Source organism: Ambystoma mexicanum, chromosome 7q (genome assembly GCF_040938575.1).
Source record: "Ambystoma mexicanum isolate Mex_15411 chromosome 7q, UKY_AmexF1_1, whole genome shotgun sequence".
NCBI lineage: Eukaryota > Metazoa > Chordata > Amphibia > Caudata > Ambystomatidae > Ambystoma > Ambystoma mexicanum.
The window spans coordinates 923701552-923724328 of NC_090941.1; positions in this window are offsets into that span (position 1 = coordinate 923701552).

Here is a 22777-nt window from a genome sequence, read left to right on the forward strand (position 1 = left end):
CCTCGGGATATTGCACTTCACCCTGGGACGGATCCTGAGCCCATACAGCACCATGGCGACAGTACAAGTTCCCCAAACCTGTGTCAAAGTGAGCTAGACCAACATCTGCGCCTGGTCCACCATGTAGGACAGGCTTGTCGGGTCTGAGATCTTCCATCTTCCAAAAAATGTCTCCCCCTTATCTGCAATCTGACAACATCCATTTGCCCCCTTTATTATTGTAATGTGATGGACTGCTTTAAACTATTGATGCTGCCAGAGCCAGGATTCAAACATGAAATGGTTAGGGTCAAGGGCGAAACACTTAACCACAAGACCACTGCTTGTCTTATCAGAATATTAGTGAAATGGCTTGTTTTTAGATTTAAAAGTTGTGAACCTTTTATTATTTGCTTGCAACACTGTAGGAAACTCTCCATCCTTGCAGTTTTGTTCTAGGTGTTCATGATTAACCTTCTGAGAAGCAAATAGTGGCATGGGTTATGTTGTAACACTGTACGCATAGGCTAGGTCGCTAATATTAATAAATGGTGTTCTTGTATAGCTCTTCATGCAGATTCCTGTTTGCTTCTAAACACTTTGCACTAGTAGGTGTTATTACAAAATAATTTAATGCTACTCAATCTATCAACCTTGAGAGGATGACTGGCTGGGTCGGTCCTACTGTAGTATTCGAACTTCAAAGCGCATGGAACATGGAACTCTAATATAGGTTTCTTGATTAGCATTGAGTGGCATGAGAACATATGTATCTTCTGAAAGAGTGGCACCTACTTGGAGCAGTCCCAGCAGCAATGAAGGTGTGGACCAATACAGACAGAGGAAAACAGGGCATTCTGGAGTGAACCCAGGGTGCATTTGTCCTTGACCAGTAGGCTGGGACCCGTGCAGACATTGTGGGCCTTTGAACTTTATAGGCACTGTCTGCAAATTGTGTGAAGTGTTTCCCAAGTGCGCCCGGCAAAGGCTGTGTGGGGACATGGAAAATGCATGATAAATGTAGAAGGCCCAGAAACTAAACTTTCTGTTGGATCACAATGCCTTTCTGGTGATAGACAAGTGGCTCAACTAATTGAGTAAAGAATGTGCGCTTTCAGGGCTTGGAGGGATGTCTCTGATACCAATAAAACCCATCCAAAGAAAGTTAGCGCTGGTCATCCCCCTCTGAGCCCAGAACAGTAATTTCCCAGGCCTTAGGTGAGATTAATTAATTCATCCTGTATTACATGTTGGGGGACCCTGTAGCACTTACCCCTCTGCTATTTTACTGCCATTTTATTTTTAACGTTCTGAAAAGTCGAGTTCTTTAACTAAAACACAATAAATAAATAAAAAAGCAAAGTCCCCAAGCTGTCCCCTGTACCCCTCAGATTGTGTGTGTCTCCTACGTCCCTGAGTCAAGGTTGTATACAAATATCTACTTTATTATTATTACTAGAACAATCAGTTTGAGCACACTACAAAATACAACCCGCCCTGTAAAGGAACACAGAGGGCAGACAGTTTCTTGAGGGAAAGCGATACATCTGGATACTGACAGGAGGGTAACTTGACACCCTGCCCCTCGCTCTAGCTTTATATCAGGAAATAGCAAAGTTCCAACCTGGCATGCAACATCAACACTTAGGGGAAGGAAAAGTGAAATTTAGCCCTTACTAAAGTGTGTGAGCCTGTGCAAAACAATGTATCCCTCTGCTCCTTATCTGCAGGTGATAAGTATTTACAAAAAATATATTTATATATATTACATGGCCTGCGGTAGCGGCCATGTAGTTATGGTTAAGTTGCTAAACCCATAGGAAGAGCACTTTTTGAGCGGCTTATAACTTCGCTCCCCCTGAATGAATCCTCATCAAACTTTGCACAAAAAGTATATGGCCTACTCTGAATATTTCTGCAGAGCTTGGTGATATTTGGTCAAGGGGGAAGAAGTTATAACGGGGATCCCAAAATTTCTTTTTTTCCCATAGACATAATGGGAAAACATTTCTATCGTGCCTACAGCCCAAACCGCTGGACTGATTTTCACCAAATTTGCAATAGGAGTGGCAGCTTGGTCCCAAAAGCGTGCTTTTGTTAATTTGGTGTAAATCCGTCCAGTACTTTTTATTTCAATGACCAAAATGTAAGGCAAAAAAATGTGTGATATCTACATCCGCTCCCCGGACAAACTTCGCTGTTCGCTCTGCGAACAGGACACCTAATGGATGATCGGTTTACGTCGTGTCCGCTGACACGTGACATGTTCTCTGATTGGCTGAGGTGAGGTGTGAGGTGCGTGAAATTGTTTTGATGCGCCCACCATATTGGATGCACAGACATGCGCTTGAAGTGAGCAGAAAACCAATTTTGGGGAGTGTGTTGGTGTGTATGAGTGCTTGGAGAGGGTGAGGGAGTAAGAGATGGGTCAAATGCTGTATTTGTTTAGTTGGGAGAATGCTGTGATGTGCTTGCGGTATTCGCGGTCACTACGGTTGTCCGCGGACATACTAAACCGTGGGTGCACTACTGGGCATTTTAGTTTAATATGATGTTGGTTTTGGGTCGTTAGAAGAGCATTGGGTGAAAGGGGTATGTATTGAAGAGTTTGTACGTTGGTTGTAATTATTTTTTTGTATGTTAATATGTTAATTGAAGTGCCAAGTTTTGAAGTGAATGTATTATGTTTTTCGGTTGTGGTAATTTGGTAGGTGTTTGTTTCTATGGGTGTGTCATGCTGCAGTGGTTGTGGCCAGAGCCTAGAGTCTTGGGTACATTTCCGAAGGCCGTAGACCATAGGCCATGCACCCAAGACTCTAGGCCCTGGCCACAACCACTGCAACCACTGCAGCATGACTCTACAATACTACCAAACATTTTGATTGTGGTATGTGGGCTGCTTAGGGGATATGTTTTCAAAACTGTGAGTACTGATTAGTAGTAGTGTAATAGTGTTTATAGGCCAGTGAGATGATGTGTGTTTGTCTGTTTGTTGGATTGTGTTCAGATTGTTGGTATTGAAGACTCTAGGCATTTAGGGTTGCATTTATTGGTGAGGTGTTAATTTGCATGGCTGTATTTTGTTGCAGTGTTTGTGAGTTTAATTATGATATACTTACTGTTTCCTTTGTTGAGGCTGTATGTAGAGTTTTGGCCAGGCCATGCAGTCAAGATTGTAGTGTTTGGCAACAAGCGCTGCAGCATAAGATACCCATGGAAGCAAACATTTTTGATTGTGGATTAAGGTCATGTGTTTGCTTGAACAGGAGTGTTATGCTGTGGTGTTTGTGAGTCCAATCGTTATATACTTACTGTTTGACTTTTTGTGGTTGGATGCAGTTTTTTTATGAGATGGGTAGTTGGAGCACACATTTCTTTTCAATCACTCTGATAAAAGAAAAAATCACATCTTAGTGTAGGTAGTTTATAATGAGTATTGCATTGCATAGTAGACATTCCTGTTTTTTGACCCTCATAGTTAGTACTTTAGAAGTACTATAGTTCAAACCAGTGTACTGTGCATTTTGCTCAGTTCCTGTGTTTGTTGATTAAATCATTGGGTCTGTAGGAAAAAAATCCATGCTGGATTAAAAAAACATTCTACGTTGTGGTACAAAATATTTATTTAATTGATTTTAATAGGAGGAATTGAATAGGTGTATGGTTTTTCATTTGGAAGTGGTGGTAGTACTGTTACAATTAGATAGCAGTTGGAGTATTCAATTTGCTTATTTCGTTTTCCATTTTAGTGGTATTCATCTATCTGTTGGCTTGTTGCATATTTTTGTGAAAGATAGATACCTGTTGGTGTATTATAACTGTTTATTTCTTGTTTAGTTGTAGTGGTATTGATTTATCTGTTTCTTTGTTGCAGATTCTTGGGGCTGTTAAATACATGTTGGCGTTTTCTAACTGGTCATACTTTTGAAGTTGAAGTTTTGTTTATGTTCATACACAGATTAGTTAGAAGATTTCGGTTTTAAGAATATTAAGTAATCATTTACTAGATTTGCTGGTAATCTCTGCTTTAGAGTAATGGTACTATCATTACATTCGAACCATCCACAATTCTTTTTTATATATGCAGTGTAGTGACTTGCATTGGTTGTGGCTCCTGCGTGGTAGATTATAGCTATAGTTGTATAGGTTTTCTTACCAAGTGATACTTGACCATGTGTGAATCCAGTCAGCTTGCAATTGTTTTTGGTACCATCTGCTTTATAACGTAAAAACATTACTATTACACATTTACTATGTGTCTGTATTTGTAAGGTAAACGATTATCGGAATTGCAGGTAGTACATAATCTGCCATGGTTTACGTTTTGTACAAGTTGCTGAAATGGAATGGATTCACAGTTAGGTATGGATACATACATGCAGCGTTCATTAGGAACTTCCTCTAGTACTGCATGACTGCAAAGAATGCATGTATGTTTCCACATGTATGAAATCTGGAAGATTTCATTTATATGTATGTTTTTGTTTGCCAGTACTTGTAGCAAGTACATTAGAAATCCTTGTGAATCTTCTTGTGAGTTGATAGTGATATTCACTATTCCAGCACAGTAGTCCAATTCCTGTCTTATTCCATGAACACTGTGAGTGTTGTCATGATTGTCTCTATGAAGGACTAACATTTCCAAACACAAAAGGTCTGTACCGTGTAAGTAAATGTTGTCAATAATAGGTGGCAATTGGAATAGAATATTTATTGCTACATTTGCGTAGCAGTTTACACCAGTTGTATGTGGAAATGTTAATGGACCTGACAGTTCTGTGTCCAAGTCATTTGTTGGGAGTGAGCGTTGCTTCTTTGAAGAGGTAGTTGAGTTACTTTGAACAGTAGATTCTTCTTTGGTTGTGGTCCTTGATGAAGTGTTAGCTTATTTTACTTTCTTTGGAGGAATTACTGTGAGATCCTGCATAGATTGAGTCTGAAGTAGTTTTCTTTTACAACGTTTTTTTTTTTGCGGAACAGGATAGGTTTTTGGATGGGGGTGTAGAGTGAACACAGTGTAATGTATTCTAGAATGCAAGAAATATCAGTGTTTACTTTACTTGCATCGAAGTTGATTAGAAATAGCATGTCAAGTGTACGTAAGCGTGATAGTGCTACATGGTGGGCAGTCATAATTTCGAAAAAAAAATGTCGACAGACAAAAATGTAGACAAAAAAATGTCGAAAAAAAAATGTCGACTTTCGTTTTTTTAATTATATATTTATTTTAGGGTTTCGGGAGTTAAAAAAAAGGGAAACATTTTAAAAAAAAATTAAAAAGGGGGGGGGTGGGACCCCCCATTTCGAAAAAAATATGCATTGCAAAAAAAAGTCGACATTTTTTTTTTCGACATTTTATTTTCGAAATTTTGACTTTCGACATTTTTGTTGTCGAAATTATCACTATGAGCCGTGCTACATAGCTCATGCCTACTTTAAAGACATTGCAACCAATATCTATCAATGCTTTATCTAGGGTAAGACATTTTGATTTGTGAATGGTGACTGCATATGTTAGAGAAAAATGTTCTCTGCATACATACATGTCTTTGAAAAGAAGGAAGCGGGCTGTTGAGCATCCTATCCTTTTAACTTTCGATAGTTTGTCAAAGAGAATATTGACAAACTGAATGTTGCTGTCACGTGGATATGTTTGAAAGCCAACAGCTGTACCAAGTGCTCCATTAACAAGTCATTGTTCCACGTCAAGGTTACGTTTGAACATTACTCTACAGTTTAAATATAATTTTAATATTTTCTCCAAAACAGCTGTGTTAGAGTTTTCCAAGGTGTTTAACCTTGTTGTGACTTGTTGACACATGGGTAATGTCATACCATGTATGTCAAGTTTGTCTGTGCAGGCAATTTGAACAATTGGTTGCATTTCTTTTTCTAACATGGTTTCATTACATTTTGAACAGCTTGCAAGAGTTGGCATCAAGGACATACAAATGACATTTTTATGTGCTAATTGTTCCATGACATCTGTAGCACATGAGTTTTGGCCATAGAGTGCATGGATGTGCCTGGATTTTAATATAGTTTGTGCTTCTTCAGATAATACACCAACTCTAATACTTTTTAAAATGTTGGCGTATGTCAGGTCTGCAGACTGCCGCATATTTTCAGTTAATTCTCTGTATTGTAAATGTTGCCAAAGGTTGACATTTCCTATGCTGCCAAGAGTTTTACAGCACAGTTTGTGCCCTAAGGTTTTAAAAATAGGTTCAGTTTTCACTGGTGTTAATTGAAGGAGATCTGCAAAAACAATAATGATGTTTCCTCGAAAGAGCGCTTCATAGTCTGTTTTGAGGGCTTCTTGTAGTCTGTGGTGAATTAAAGCCAACATTAGGTTAGATACCATGCTCACCTCATCTATTAGCAGCATTTTCATTTGTTTGAAAACTCTGCGTAGTACCATTGCAGCTTCTATAGAAAGTTTATAATAGTCTAATTTGTTTTGGTGTTCTACTGGAAGGAATAGTAATCGGTGTAAAGTGACAACGTCTATGTTGTAGGCAGCTAATCCTGTGGGGGCAGTTAAAACAGCTGACAGTTTGTTGTTTGTCATTTGTCAATTTTGATTAAGAATGTTTTGCCTGAACCAGCTTGACCACTCAGGTATAACAGTATCGGTTTGTAATCTTGGCAGGTACAGTTTTTATGTTCATGTTGCACACCATGTTCAATTTGTTTTGTTACTTCTTGGAAAATGCTACACTGCGCATTGTTTAGTTGTGATTTCAGTACAGCACAGTCTTCTTTAGATTTCTCATACTGAGACTTGCAGGGTAATTCATAGAATTTCGCAGAAAAGTGTCGCAAGCGGCTGGCGCAGAGTGTCCGTGTGCGATTGTCTGCGCCAGGTTCGTGCGCTAAAACCGATTTCCGCGCACAGCGTATTCATGGATTTTAGGCTCCCAAACCAGCCGTGGCGCAGAGTATCGCAGCGAACCTGCAGCAGCGCCAGTAACGCCCCCAAGAACGCCCTCGCGCAAGGAAAAGCCATCAAAAACGCTAAATCATCGCAAAGGGCAGCGCTAACCCTGGACCAGTCCACAGGGTTGCCAAACAAGGGGTACGCGTGAAGTTATACATGCGATTAGCCAGGGTACGTGTATTACAGGGGTACGCGTGAAGTTTTACACGCGATTAGCCAGGGCACGTGTATCACAGGGGTACGCAGGAATTATCACACGCGATTTGGCTGGGTACGTGTATTACAGGGGTGCGCGGGAATTATCACACGCGATTTGGCTGGGTAGGTGTATTACAGGGGTACACGGGAAGTTCTACACGCGATTCGGCTGGGTACGTGTATTACAGGGGTGCGCGGGAATTCTCACATGCGATTTGGCCAGGTAAGTGTATTACAGGGGTGCGCGGGAATTATCAGATGCGATTTGGCTTGGTACGTGTATTACAGGGGTGCGTGGGAAGTTGTACACGCGATTGGCCAGGGTACGTGTATTACAGGGGTACGTGGGAATTATCACACGCGATTTGGCCAGGTACGTGTATTACAGGAGTGTGCGGGAATTATCACACGCAATTAGGCTGGGTGGGTCCTCACAGGTGTTCCCTGTACACCCTCCACGGCCCCTGCAGGCAGCCCACAAAACAGGGGACTACCCTGCACACCTGCTCATGTCCCCCTGCACCCCCACCCCCCAGCAGTGCAGGGGCAGCCTCGAACCAGGCCCCCACCCATGTCTCCCACCACCCCCACCCCCCAGCAGTGCAGGGGCACCCTCCACCAGGCCCCCACCCATGTCTCCCACCACCCCACCCCACAGCCACCAGGGGCACCCTCCACCAGGCCCCCATCCATGTCTCCCACCACCCCCACCCCCTAGCAGTGCAGGGGCAGCCTCCACCAGGCCCCCACCCATGTCTCCCACCACCCCCACCCCACAGCCACCAGGGGCAGCCTCCACCAGGCCCCCACTCATGTCCCCTATCACCCCCACCCCCCGCCACCAGGGGCACCCTCCACCAGGCCCCCACTCATGTCTCCCACCACCCCCACCCCCCAGCAGTGCAGGGGCAGCCTCCACCAGGCCCCCACTCATGTCTCCCACCACCCCCACCCCCCTGCCACCATGGGCAGCCCCCACCAGGCCCCCACTCATGTCTCCCACCACCCCCACCCCCCAGCAGTGCAGGGGCAGCCTCCACCAGGCCCCCACTCATGTCTCCCACCACCCCCACCCCCCAGCAGTGCAGGGGCAGCCTCCACCAGGCCCCCACTCATGTCTCCCACCACCCCCACCCCCCAGCAGTGCAGGGGCACCCTCCACCAGGCCCCCACTCATGTCCCCTATCACCCCCACCCCCCCGCCACCAGGGGCACCCTCCACCAGGCCCCCATCCATGTCTCCCACCACCCCCACCCCCCAGCAGTGCAGGGGCAGCCTCCACCAGGCCCCCACTCATGTCTCCCACCACCCCACCCCCCAGCCACCAGGGTCACCCTCCACCAGGCCCCCACTCATGCCTCCCACCACCCCCACACCCCAGCAGTGCAGGGGCACCCTCCACCAGGCCCCCACTCATGTCTCCCACCACCCCCACACCCCCAGCAGTGCAGGGGCAGCCTCCACCAGGCCCTCACTCATGTCTCCCACCACCCCCACCCTTCTGCCACCATGGGCAGCCCCCACCAGGCCCCCACTCATGTCTCCCACCACCCCCACCCCCCAGCAGTGCAGGGGCACCCTCCACCAGGCACCCACCCATGTCTCCCACCACCCCCACCCCCCAGCAGTGCAGGGGCACCCTCCACCAGGCCCCCACTCATGTCACCTATCACCCCCACCCCCAGCAGTGCAGGGGCAGCCTCCACCAGGCCCCCACTCATGTCTCCCACCACCCCCACCCCTCTGCCACCATGGGCAGCACCCACCAGGCCCCCACTCATGTCTCCCACCACCCCCACCCCCCAGCAGTGCAGGGGCACCCTCCACCAGGCACCCACCCATGTCTCCCACCACCCCCACCCCTCTGCCACCATGGGCAGCCCCCACCAGGCCCCCACTCATGTCTCCCACCACCCCCACCCCCCAGCAGTGCAGGGGCACCCTCCACCAGGCACCCACCCATGTCTCCCACCACCCCCACCCCCCAGCAGTGCAGGGGCACCCTCCACCAGGCCCCCACTCATGTCCCCTATCACCCCCACCCCCCAGCAGTGCAGGGGCAGCCTCCACCAGGCCCCCACTCATGTCCCCTATCACCCCCACCCCCCCGCCACCAGGGGCACCCTCCACCAGGCCCCCACTCATGTCTCCCACCACCCCCACACCCCAGCAGTGCAGGGGCACCCTCCACCAGGCACCCACTCATGTCCCCTATCACCCCCACCCCCCCCGCCACCAGGGGCACCCTCCACCAGGCCCCCATCCATGTCTCCCACCACCACCACCCCTCAGCAGTGCAGGGGCAGCCTCCACCAGGCCCCCAGCCATGTCCCCTATCACCCCCACCCCCCGCCACCAGGGGCACCCTCAACCAGGCCCCCATCCATGTCTCCCACCACCCCCACCCCCCAGCAGTGCAGGGGCAGCCTCCACCAGGCCCCCACTCATGTCTCCCACCACCCCCTCCCCCCAGCCACCAGGGTCACCCTCCACCAGGCCCCCACTCATGTCTCCCACCACCCCCACGCCCCAGCAGTGCAGGGGCACCCTCCACCAGGCCCCCACTCATGTCTCCCACCACCCCCACACCCCCAGCAGTGCAGGGGCAGCCTCCACCAGGCCCCCACTCATGTCTCCCACCACCCCCACCCCTCTGCCACCATGGGCAGCCCCCACCAGGCCCCCACTCATGTCTCCCACCACCCCCACCCCCCAGCAGTGCAGGGGCACCCTCCACCAGGCACCCACCCATGTCTCCCACCACCCCCACCCCCCAGCAGTGCAGGGGCACCCTCCACCAGGCCCCCACTCATGTCCCCTATCACCCCCACCCCCCAGCAGTGCAGGGGCAGCCTCCACCAGGCCCCCACTCATGTCTCCCACCACCCCCACACCCCCAGCAGTGCAGGGGCACCCTCCACCAGGCCCCCACTCATGTCCCCTATCACCCCCACCCCCCCCGCCACCAGGGGCACCCTCCACCAGGCCCCCATCCATGTCTCCCACCACCCCCACCCCCCAGCAGTGCAGGGGCAGCCTCCACCAGGCCCCCACCCATGTCTCCCACCACCCCCACCCCCCAGCAGTGCAGGGGCACCCTCCACCAGGCCCCCACTCATGTCTCCCACCACCCCCACCCCCCCGCCACCAGGGGCACCCTCCACCAGGCCCCCATCCATGTCTCCCACCACCACCACCCCCCAGCAGTGCAGGGGCAGCCTCCACCAGGCCCCCACTCATGTCTCCCACCACCCCCACCCCCCCGCCACCAGGGGCACCCTCCACCAGGTCCCCATCCATGTCTCCCACCACCCCCACCCCCCCGCCACAAGGGGCACCCTCCACCAGGCCCCCATCCATGTCTCCCACCACCCCCACCCCCCTGCCACCATGTGCAGCCCCCACCAGGTCCTCACAATCCCCAATCATGTGCGTAATGGTCAGCCTCCACAGCCAAAAAGCCCTACCAAGTATCCCATTCACCCACATGGAAATGAAAACACATGTTACACCCCCAATGTTCATGAAGCAAATGAACCCATGTCCGTCACACACATATTTTCCAATTGAATGGGAAAACACACAACATGACATGCATGAAAGCAATGAGATGAAACCACACAGTGAACAATGGAAAAAAAAATGTATTGGACAAAAATACGAATGCTAAAGAAAGAAAACTAACTACAATGTAAATGTGAAAAAATAAGCTGCATGTCCGCATAAAAACACAAAAGTAGAAAATCAAATCCAAAAAATGTTGTCCAAAGTGAAATGTAAAAACTCTCCATGCAACAAAGAACTATGTCCAAAAATAACAAGGGTCCATCATCACAACTGAACTAAGGAAACCTCCTAAAAAACCTACCTAAATATCAACTATATACAAAAAGTGGAGCAGTGTCCCTCGACTCCAAATCATAAGAAAAAACAAAGGAAACCTAAAACTAAAGAACTATATACAAAGGCGGCGGGCAAGTCCAGCGGCTCACTCTGTGGTGTTCCGGGCCAGGGCATCATCGAACTCCTGTTCGATGTCCCAGAGGCGGTCCAGTTCCATGGCCCCGAGGGTCCGCAGGGACGACGCCGTGTCCTCCTCCAACCCCCTGCGGATTGCCTCGAGGCACTCGGCCCGCCTCAGTGCCCTCCGCATGGAGTTCTCCGCCCTGACCATTGTGAGCCGCGCCTCTTCCGCCCGCCGCCGCTCCGCACCTATGGCGTGGCCCAAACGCTGCCACACGGAAGACACTCTCTGTCCTGGGTCCTCCTGCCCTCCGGCCGATGCCTGCCCCTCCGATGTGGAAGGCCCCGAGCCTTCATGGCTCCCACCATGTTGCTGCTGCTGCTCTGCCTCTGCCCGTGCACTGCCTCCTGCTGCCTGCACATCCTCCACCGGCTGGGGTGCAGTTGTTGATGTGGCCACCCCTGCTGGACGTCCGACTCCCGACTGTGGCAGGGATGCCTCCTCCACCAGCCTGGCCGCACCGTCAGAGGCAGCTCCACAGGGCACCCAGGTGACTGATGGGTGGGAAGATGGCACAGAGGACAACTGGCGCGTAGGGGGTCCAGTTGAGGAGGGGGTCGGAACAAGCCCCATCAGACGGAGGAATCCGGTCTGGGTGACCTGTCCCAGCAGGCTGACGTGGTCAACGAGCCATTCGAGATGACGTGCAGTCTCTCCATGAAAAGACTGCAGGTCACCTCGCATGGCCCGTTGACGCAACGCCACACCAGCCAGGACAGGCTCAACCCGGACCTGGATAGCCACGTCCGCAGGCAGAGGAAGGCCAGTTGACGTCAGCTCATCCCCTGCCTGGAAACGGGTCTGGACGTAGGCATCCCTGCTGGTGCAAGATGATGCAGGGACAGGATCGGGGACAGGATTGCACACAGGCACCTCCACGGCGGCCTGTGCTGCCTCCTGTCCCTGGTCCTGGACTGCACCACTAGCACCAGTGGGATCCCCACCTCCAGACCCCGTCTCTGGTGCTTGCACGGCCTCCTCCTCCACCAGACCCCCCACCAACCTGGATGACTCCGTGCCATCTTCCCCTGTTGGGCCCTGTGGGGTCCCAGCTGCCCCTTCTGCTGCCGAGGAGTCCAACTCCAACCTCCGCCTCTTGGACCTCCCCCCGGCAGCTGCGGCCTGGGACGCGGCACCGGACTCCTCACTCCCCGACGAGATGACAACACGGGAGGGGAGCCGGGCCTTGCGTCTCCGGCTGGCGGTCGGATCCCCGCCGCTGTGCTCCACAGCACCTTCTCCGCCCTCTTCATCAGTTGACGCTGCAGACAGGGAGAAACAAAACACAGGCATCAGGGCACTGTACAATGGACACATACACACATGACAGTTGCACATGAGTGGCATTGGCAAACCTCAGACATGTCATCACAATCCCCAACACACATGTCATTGCAACTCGCACACATGAGCCATACCACAGCCATATCGCAACTGCCACCACCATCCATACACATACAACAGCATGAGCAGCCAAAGGTGACCCAGACATCACATGCAACACAGGAAGTGCACCACACATGTACACACACCACCACACTTGCATGCATGTCTACACCTCTGCCAAGTGTCGCACTGTTCAGACGGGCATCCATGTCACATCTGCCAATCAGGCTTACACATACGGCAGTCACATGCATCCATGTTGCATCACTGTTGCACCCTTGTCAAATACACACACATGCACATGTACACAGTGCTCATACATGCAGCCCAAAACAACATACATGCGTGATATCACGGACATGTCTACTTACATACACATACATACAAACATGTGTGCACGCACAACTGCATTTGCCATGCAAGCCTACACACACAAGCACCATCCATGTCTCACACATTACAGCCCTCGCATGTGTCAGCCCCACGGCCATGTACACCCCCACCCATACTCGACCCCATACAAACAGATGTGCAACCTGCACAATACCGAATAATCACCACACGCACTGCTCACAATCAGGATGCATGTACACTCACCGCTCGACTCCAGACGGGTCTGCTTCTCCAGGACCTGGACGTGGAGCGCTGGGGATATGCGTTCCAGGACCCCCATCTGTTCTTCCGACAAGTGGCCCCGGCGCCCCTTGGCATCCGCTGCCTTCAAGAGGCGCCGGGCCTTGTTCAGGGTCCTGGACCTGAAGTCCTCCCAGCGCTTCCTGACATGTTGTAAGTCCCGGACTGCCACCCCCTCCGCGTTGATGGCAGTCACAATGTCAGTCCAGATCTGAGTCCGTCCTTCCTTGTCGGCGCGGGAACTTCCGAAGAGGGCATCATACTGCCCCAGGACTTGCTCCACCAGGACACCAACTTCGGTGGCACTGAAGCTGGTGCCCCTCTGCCTCTCTGGCCGGGGGTTGTCAGTGGTCCCAGATGGTGTTTTCCCCGACATGACAACCCCAGAGGCAGGAGTGGGTGGGCAACTGGGTCCTGGGGCTGGGCTGTGGAGCGATGGAATCCCAGTCGGGAGTCTTCGGTTCCAGCAGGGGTGGTCACAGCAACAGCACCCCTGGCTGATATGCAGGCAGCAAATGGCAGTGCACGTGGGCAGCAGGCAGTCAGGCAGCAGCAGATGGTAGGTGGGAGCGTGCTCGGGGCTCTGGGGGGCAGTAGTTCGGCCTTCTGGGCAGGAGCGTGTTCTTCCATGTGCTTACGCGTGGCCAGCTTGGTACGGAGTGATTTGGCACGTGAAAATCCTGCACGTCAGCGTGAAAATCGAGGAAAGGCCATTAGCGCGTAAGCGTGTCAGCACGCATACGCGATTCTATTGAACCAAAGGCCCTCAGCGCGTAAGCGCGTCTGTGACCCGCACGGGTGTTTCCCACACAGCACGTGATGACAGAGCACACGTGGAAAGACTGCACGTCAGAGTCTCATCGCGTGTGATTGGTGGAAATGGCCCTACACGCAGAAGTGACAAAGCGTGTAATTGGTGGAAATGGCCCTAGCGCGTACACGCCGCGTAAGTGACGCTGGACGTGTGGCCCTCTATAAAAGGTATGTGTAGAACACGTTTTCCTTGTATGTGCTTTTCGTGGAGAGCGAGTGGGTGAATTCTGTACTTCTTGTCGTTTCACACGCGATTTACTTCACGGCGTTTCAAGTTCGTATTCCCTGTTACCTCTGACAGCTTTTTCTCTTTTTTCGCTTTTACTGGTTTACCTGGGCCTGTTCCCTCAAACAGTGTTCCCTTCTACTGTTGTCCTGTCTCCTCAGACAGCGTACAAATCTTCTTTTGGCGGGGGTGTTGCCAACCAAACGTGCTCCTTTTACACGCTCGTTTACCAGGCAGACGGTGAGTCACGCACGTATCTAACATCTGTGCTTGCCCCGTGTGTAGCCTACCCCTTCAGAGGTCATTCTAGGCTGCGTGTGACACGCATACGTTCATTCTTGTGTTACTGGGTGCCACAGCGTAGTGCAGGTTTCACTTTCTGCACACGTGGTCTAGGAGGGGTTGCGTGCACGTCATCTCCCTTTTTTGGGGCTCCTGTGCGTAGCGTGACCCGTCATCTTTCCCCAGGGGTTACGATCAGCCTTGCAAGAGCACTAGGGTACAATTACCATCTGGTACCCAACCCCTTTGACCCCCTATTGCCCAGGACAATAGTTTCCAGCCACTCCCATATGCACATTTACATCAGTGCCATGGCTGGGAGGCGAGGATTCCGTAAGGGTGGCAAAGGTGGAAGAGCCACAAGTGGTGGCCGTGGTGGATCCGGTAGGGGACGTGGTCGTTACTTGCAGGGTGAGCCTGTCCCCCCATGTGTGGAGGACCAGTCAAGGGCACCCATAATCCCCCCCCTCCCGTTGAGGCTGATGTGGCTGACACCATCCATGCTCAGCCCTTGTTGGACCAGCCCATTGTGGCACCAGATCTGGCTGACTCCATGGCTGACTTCCAGGTCAGCAGGCCTATGACACGTGCGCTGGTGCACGTTGATGTCACCATGCCACGTGCATCTGGGCCAGCAAGGTCATCTGCTGCACCAAGGAGGCAGGGCGGAGAGGCTGCAGGGGCAGCTGCGGCTCCATCCACCCCAGCCCTCACACACCCAGCCAGGACAGTGTCGGTCCAAGTCCATGCTGCTGACATTCCCCCTGACACCATCACACTAGAGCCAATGCCTGCACCAACTCCCATGCTGAGTGTGCAATCCCACACTCCTGATACAGAGTCCACCAGGGCTCCTGCCCCTAGTGTCCAGAGTGGCGCAGGACACTCAGGATCACCACCACCTTCCAAGCGGAAGAGTGCTCGTCCGGCACAGGCTGATGCCCCAGACACGGCTACACAGTCCGGCCCATCCAGGAAGCCCAGCTTCACGGATGACGAACTGAATGCACTTGTCGAGTATGTGTCCGGACATGACAACGAGATGGTCATTGTAGCAGGATCCAAGACCACACCTGCACAACGCCAGGCACACTGGCAGACCGTTGCGGACATCGTAAGTGCCCTTGGAATCGTGAGGCGCACAGCCAATGATTGCTATAAGGGCTGGAATGACCTAAAGCGCAGGGCAAAGAGTAAGCTGGCCTCAAGTCATGCCGCAACTCTAGTGACTGGAGGTGGTTCTCCAGTAGTAGACATGGAACTCACTCCACATGGGTGCAGTCCATGGCACCTAGCACTTTGGGGAATCGTGCCACACCGTAAAAATCCAGGGCGGCAGCATGCCTTTCTGCAGGTGTTCTGGGCAGGTATATGTGCCTGCGGACTGATGGGCGTGCAGTCATGATGTTCAAGACCTGGTGTAGGCAGCGTGACTGGGTGGCCTGTGACACCCCACCCACTATGGCATTTGTCCGCTGAAATGATCCAGTGGCTAAGAAGTGCAGTACATTGAGGACCTTCTCCAGGGGGCTGAGTGCTTGGGAGCACAGGGTGGGTGATGTGAGGTCATCCTCCCACTCACTCACCAGGTCCAGTATAATGTGTGGTGGAAACCTGTACCTCCCATACACCTGGTCATCAGGCATCCCGAAAAGGCTGGTTCTGGGTGTGAATATTCTGGCCCTGACTATCCTCCTCCTCCTCCTTTGGTAGCCCACTGCCACTGCTGCTAGGAACGGTATGTTCATCCTGGCGTCTGAGCTTGTTATTGTTAAAGTGCGCAAATTTATGCTTTGCGCGTGTTCTAGGCGAGCGTGTGACTGTGACCCGCGCACCCCTGGAATCCAGTTCCCAGTCCAATAGCGTGTGGAAATTCACACGCACCACGGGATACAGCGTGTGACCCGCGCACCCCTGGAATCCAGTTCCCAGTCCAATAGCGTGTGGAAATTCACACGCACCACGGGATACAGCGTGTTACCCGCGCACCCCTGGAATCCAGTTCCCAGTCCAATAGCGTGTGGAAATTCACACGCACCACGGGATACAGGTTCGCTGACGTACTTGCGTGTGTAAGTGCCCGCGCACCCATTAAATACACGTACATAGGCCAATCGCGTGTACGCGCACTTTTGTCCAATTACACGCGATGACACTCTGACGTGCAGTATTTCCACGTGTGCCCCGTCATCACGTGCTGAGTGGGGAACACCCGTGCGGGTCACGTCACAGACGCGCTTACGCGCTGAGGGACTCTGGTCCAATAGAATCGCGTATGCGTGCTGACGCGCTTACGCGCTAAGGGCCTTTCCTCGGATTTCACGCTGACGTGCAGGATTTTCATGTGCCAAATCACTCCGTATCAAGCTGGCCACGCGAAAACACACGGAAGACCACGCTCCTGCCCAGAAGGCCGAGTTACTGCCCCCCAGTGCCCCGAGCAGCCTCCCACGTGCCATCTGCTGCTGCCTGCCTGCCTGCCTGCCTGCCTGCTGCCACCGTGCCCTGCCATTTGGTGCCTGCACATCAGCCATCTGCAGGGGTCCAGTTGCTGTGTCCACCCCTGCTGGAACTGAAGACTCCCGACTGGGATTACATCGCTCCACAGCCCAGCCCCAGGACCCAGTTGCCCACCCACACCTGCCTCTGGGGTTGCCATGTCGGGCACTTCCACATCTGGCACCAGTGGCAACCCCAGGCCAGAGGGGCAGAGGGGCACCAGCTTCACTGACACCGAAGTTGGTGTCCTGGTGGAGCATGTCCTGGGGCAGTATGATGCCCTCTTTGGATCGTCCCGCGCCAGCAAGGAAGGACGGCAGAGGATCTGGGCCGACTGTGTGGTTGCCATCAACGCAGAGGGGGTGGCAACCCGCGACGTCCTGAAGATCAAGAAGCGCTGGGAGGACTTGAGGTCCAGGACCGTTGTGAAGGCCCGGCGCCTCGTGGAGGGGGGCCGGGGCCGCATGAGTTCCATCCAGATGAGGGTCTGGGAACGCGTACGCCCAGCGCTCCATGCCCAGATCCTTGAGAGGGAGGCCCGTCTGGAGTTGAGCGGTAAGTGTCCAAGCATTACTGTGTGAGACAGGGCATGTTGCGGTGTGCTGGTTCTATGATACTTGCCTGTATGTGTGCCATAGGCCATGTATGCATGTATGTGTGCAGGGACATCATGGTAATGCATGTGCGACCAGTGATGTGTGACCCACATGGTTGTTGCATGTGTTCAAATGCCGCATGGGGAGCCCTATGCAGATTTTGAACATGAGAGCATGCCAGTCTCTGTACCTGGACATGGGTGGGGGTGAGGGATGGGTGCTGATGCCAGGTACATATATGGTAGCCATGTCTGTGTGCCTGACCTGCGTGTCTGTGACTTGTGCATGCCATGGATGCATGACACATGTGTGTGACAATGCACAGATTCAGTGAAGCAGCCAAATTACCCTTGTATCCGCTGTGTTTTGTGTGTTTGGGGCCAGATGGATGTGACTGAGGTGAAGTGTGTGCATGTGATAGGCATGAGCCATGATGCATGTGAGTTACATATCATTGAATGTTTCAAGAGTCCATTGGACATGCATGGAAATGTCCATGGCATGCACCATGCCTGTTACTGTGTGTGTTTTGCCTGGACTGACCCATGTGTTGTGGAGGGACATGATGGAAGTGTACTTTGACAGTGGTGCTCATCTGCTATTGCTTCCTGTCTAGGGGACCATTGTACAGTGCCCTGATGCTTGTGTTCTTTGTCTCCCTCTACGCAGCGGCTAGTGAAGAAGAGGGCGGAGACGGCGCTGTGGAGCAAGGCGGCGGGGATGCCCCCACGGCTGCAGCGGAAGGGGTGGGTGAGCCCCCACAGGGGCCTGCTACGGTGGGAGACGGTGAGGAGCCATCCAGGTTGGTGGTTTGCACAGGGGAGGAGGAGGCCGCCACTGGGGCACACATGGGGCCTGGTGGGGGCATCCCTGCTGGTGCAAGTGGTGCAGTCCAGGGCCAGGGGCAGGAGGCAGCACAGGTCACCGTGGAGGGGCCTGTGCATGTCGCTGTCCCTGACCCTGTGAGTGCACCACCATGCACCAGCAGGGATGCCCCGTCCTAGGCCCGTCCGCAGGTAGAGGGGATGTCCATGTCACCTGACTCCCCTCCACCTGCGGACGTGGGAACCCCTGGCCGTGTGGAGAAGGTCCTGATTGGGGTTGCGATGCGCACGGCTGTGATTCGTGATGCCGTGCGTGCTTCCCGGGAGGACGACGCACGTCATCACGAAGTGCACCGTGCCGACGTGGCCCAATTGGGATCGGCCATGTTCGGGGGTTTTCTGCATGTGTTGTCCAATCTGGCGGCCCTCTCCTCCTCTGTGCAGGCTATACACCAGTCGTTCTCCTTGCCGTCTTCCGGCCCAGATGCCACCAGGGCCCCCTGTGGACCTGCCCCGACCAATGCAGCCAGCTCGGTGGGGATCCCATCCCTGCCACAGTTGGGAGTCGGAGGTCCAGCAGGGTTGGACAACACAGCAACTGGACCCCAGCAGGTGGAAGATGTGACAGCATCATCAGGCAGGGCACATGCACCACGGCGTCGGTGGTTTCCATCAGCCTGGATGCCGTCGTGCTGGCAGAGGCAGTGGCGTCGGAGGCAGCAGCAGGCTCGACGTGTGAGGCATCATGGCTCGGGGCCTTCAAGATCAGAGGGGCAGGCATCGGCCGGAGGGCAGGGCAACCCTGGGATGGTGGTGTCTTCCGTGTGGGAGCAGTTGGTCCAGCGGATAGGTGCGGAGCGGCAGCGGGCGGAAGAGGAGCGGCTCACCATGGTCAGGGCGGAGTTCTCCATGCGTCGGGCGTTGAGGCGGGCTGAGTGCCTCGAGGAAGCTCGCAGGGAGTTTGAGCTGGACATGGGGTTATCCCTGCGAGACCTCGGGGCCAGGACAGAGTCCCGCCTCCAGGACATCGACATGGAGTTCGATGATGCCCTGGCCAGCAACATCACCGAGTGAGCCGCAGGACTTGCCCGCTGCCTTTGTATATAGTTATTTAGTTATTTAGTGTTAGGTTTCCTTTATTAATTTTTTTTCTTTGGACCGCTCGGACAATGGCCACTTTTTTGTATATATTATTTTCATTAGGTAGTAGTAGGTTTCATTTATAATGTTGGGCTCATGGACCCTGGAATTTTCGTGTATATAGTTTGCTTTTTGAAGAAATTTTTTTTTTATTAATTATTGTGTTCACCATGAGGAAATGGTTTTTCATTATTTTACTTCCACATGATTTTGCTTTGGACAACATTTGTTTTTGGATTACTTTGTTTATTTTATTTTTACATTTGTTCTCGGACATGGACCATTTATTTTGTTATCGCCATTGTTGTATGTTTGATTTTTTTACTTATTTTTCATCTTTAATACATGTTCTTTTTAACTTTCACTTGTGGTATTTTCTCATTGGTTTCATACATGTCATGATATGGGTTTTGACATTGACTTGCACCCATTGTGTATGTGTGTGTGACGGACATGTGTTCATTTACAGACTTGCCATTGGGGTTGTATCATGTAATTGCATTCACTATGTGGGTGGATGCAATCCTTGCCTGGGTGTTTGTGCTGGGTATGCTGCCCATTACTGCCATGATTGAGTATCGTCAGGACCTGGGGGCAGGGGGACATGTGTGGGTGCCTGGTGGAGGCTGCCCCTGCACTGCTGGGGTGTGGGGGTGGTGGGAGACATGGGTGGGGGCCTGGTGGAGGGTGCCCCTGCACTGCTGGGGTGTGGGGGTGGTGGGAGACATGAGTGGGGGCCTGGTGGAGGGTGACCCTGGTGGCTGGGGGGTGGGGGTGGTGGGTGACATGAGTGGGGGCCTGGTGGAGGGTGCCCCTGGTGGCTGGGGGTGTGGGGGTGGTGGTAGACATGAGTGGGGCCTGGTGGAGGGTGCCCCTGCACTGCTGGGGTGTGGTGGGAGACATGAGTGGGGGCCTGGTGGAGGGTGCCCCTGGTGGCTGGGGTGTGGGGGTGGTGGGAGACATGAGTGGGGGCCTGGTGGAGGGTGCCCCTGCACTGCTGGGGTGTGGGGGTGGTGGGAGACATGAGTGGGGGCCTGGTGGAGGGTGCCCCTGCACTGCTGGGGTGTGGGGGTGGTGGGAGACATGAGTGGGGGCCTGGTGGAGGGTGCCCCTGCACTGCTGGGGTGTGGGGGTGGTGGGAGACATGAGTGGGGGCCTGGTGGAGGGTGCCCCTGCACTGCTGGGGTGTGGGGGTGGTGGGAGACATGAGTGGGGGCCTGGTGGAGGGTGCCCCTGCACTGCTGGGGTGTGGGGGTGGTGGGAGACATGAGTGGGGGCCTGGTGGAGGGTGCCCCTGCACTGCTGGGATGTGGGGGTGGTGGGAGACATGAGTGGGGGCCTGGTGGAGGGTGACCCTGGTGGCTGGGGGGTGGGGGTGGTGGGTGAAATGAGTGGGGGCCTGGTGGAGGGTGCCCCTGGTGGCTGGGGTGTGGGGGTGGTGGGAGACATGAGTGGGGGCCTGGTGGAGGGTGCCCCTGGTGGCTGGGGTGTGGGGGTGGTGGGAGGCATGAGTGGGGGCCTGGTGGAGGGTGCCCCTGCACTGCTTGGGTGTGGGGGTGGTGGGAGACATGAGTGGGGGCCTGGTGGAGGGTGCCCCTGCACTGCTGGGGTGTGGGGGTGGTGGGAGAAATGAGTGGGGGCCTGGTGGAGGGTGACCCTGGTGGCTGGGGGGTGGGGGTGGTGGGAGACATGAGTGGGGACCTGGTGGAGGGTGCCCCTGCACTGCTGGGGTGTGGGGGTGGTGGGAGACATGAGTGGGGGCCTGGTGGAGGGTGCCCCTGCACTGCTGGGGTGTGGGGGTGGTGGGAGACATGAGTGGGGGCCTGGTGGAGGGTGACCCTGGTGGCTGGGGGGTGGGGGTGGTGGGAGACATGAGGGGGGGCCTGCTGGAGGGTGACCCTGCACTGCTGGGGTGTGGGGGTGGTGGGAGACATGAGTGGGGGCCTGGTGGAGGGTGCCCCTGCACTGCTGGGGTGTGGGGGTGGTGGGAGACATGAGTGGGGGCCTGGTGGAGGGTGCCCCTGCACTGTTGGGGTGTGGGGGTGGTGGGAGACATGAGTTGGGGCCTGGTGGAGGGTGCCCCTGCACTGCTGGGGTGTGGGGGTGGTGGGAGACATGAGTGGGGGCCTGGTGGAGGGTGCCCCTGCACTGCTGGGGTGTGGGGGTGGTGGGAGACATGAGTGGGGGCCTGGTGGAGGGTGCCCCTGGTGGCTGGGGTGTGGGGGTGGTGGGAGACATGAGTGGGGGCCTGGTGGAGGGTGCCCCTGCACTGCTGGGGTGTGGGGGTGGTGGGAGACATGAGTGGGGGCCTGGTGGAGGGTGCCCCTGGTGGCTGGGGTGTGGGGGTGGTGGGAGACACGAGTGGGGGCCGGGTGGAGGGTGCCCCTGGTGGCTGGGGGTGGGGGTGGTGGGTGACATGAGTGGGGGCCTGGTGGAGGGTGCCCCTGCACTGCTGGGGTGTGGGGGTGGTGGGAGACATGAGTGGGGGCCTGGTGGAGGGTGCCCCTGCACTGCTGGGGTGTGGGGGTGGTGGGAGACATGAGTGGGGGCCTGGTGGAGGGTGCCCCTGCACTGCTGGGGTGTGGGGGTAGTGGGAGACATGAGTGGGGGCCTGGTGGAGGGTGACCCTGGTGGCTGGGGGGTGGGGGTGGTGGGTGACATGAGTGGGGGCCTGGTGGAGGGTGCCCCTGGTGGCTGGGGGTGTGGGGGTGGTGGTAGACATGAGTGGGGCCTGGTGGAGGGTGCCCCTGCACTGCTGGGGTGTGGGGGTGGTGGGAGACATGAGTGGGGGCCTGGTGGAGGGTGACCCTGGTGGCTGGGGGGTGGGGGTGGTGGGTGACATGAGTGGGGGCCTGGTGGAGGGTGCCCCTGGTGGCTGGGGGGTGGGGGTGATAGGGGACATGGGTGAGGGCCTGGTGGAGGGTGACCCTGGTGGCTGGGGGGTGGGGGTGGTGGGATACATGAGTTGGACATGGGTGGGGGCCTGCTGGCAGGTGCCCCACAGTGCTGGGGGGTGGTGGTAGTGGGGGACATGAGTTGGACATGGGTGGGGGCCTGCTGGCAGGTGCCCCACAGTGCTGGGGGGTGGGGGTGCAAGGGGACATGAGTTGGTGTTCATTAGTTCAAGGAGACATGTGCCTTTGCTGGGGGGCATGCCCATGTTGGGTGGGCTGCCTGCGGGACATGACCAGGGATGCAGGGTTGTCCCCTGTGGTGTGGGCTGCCTGCAGGGGCCG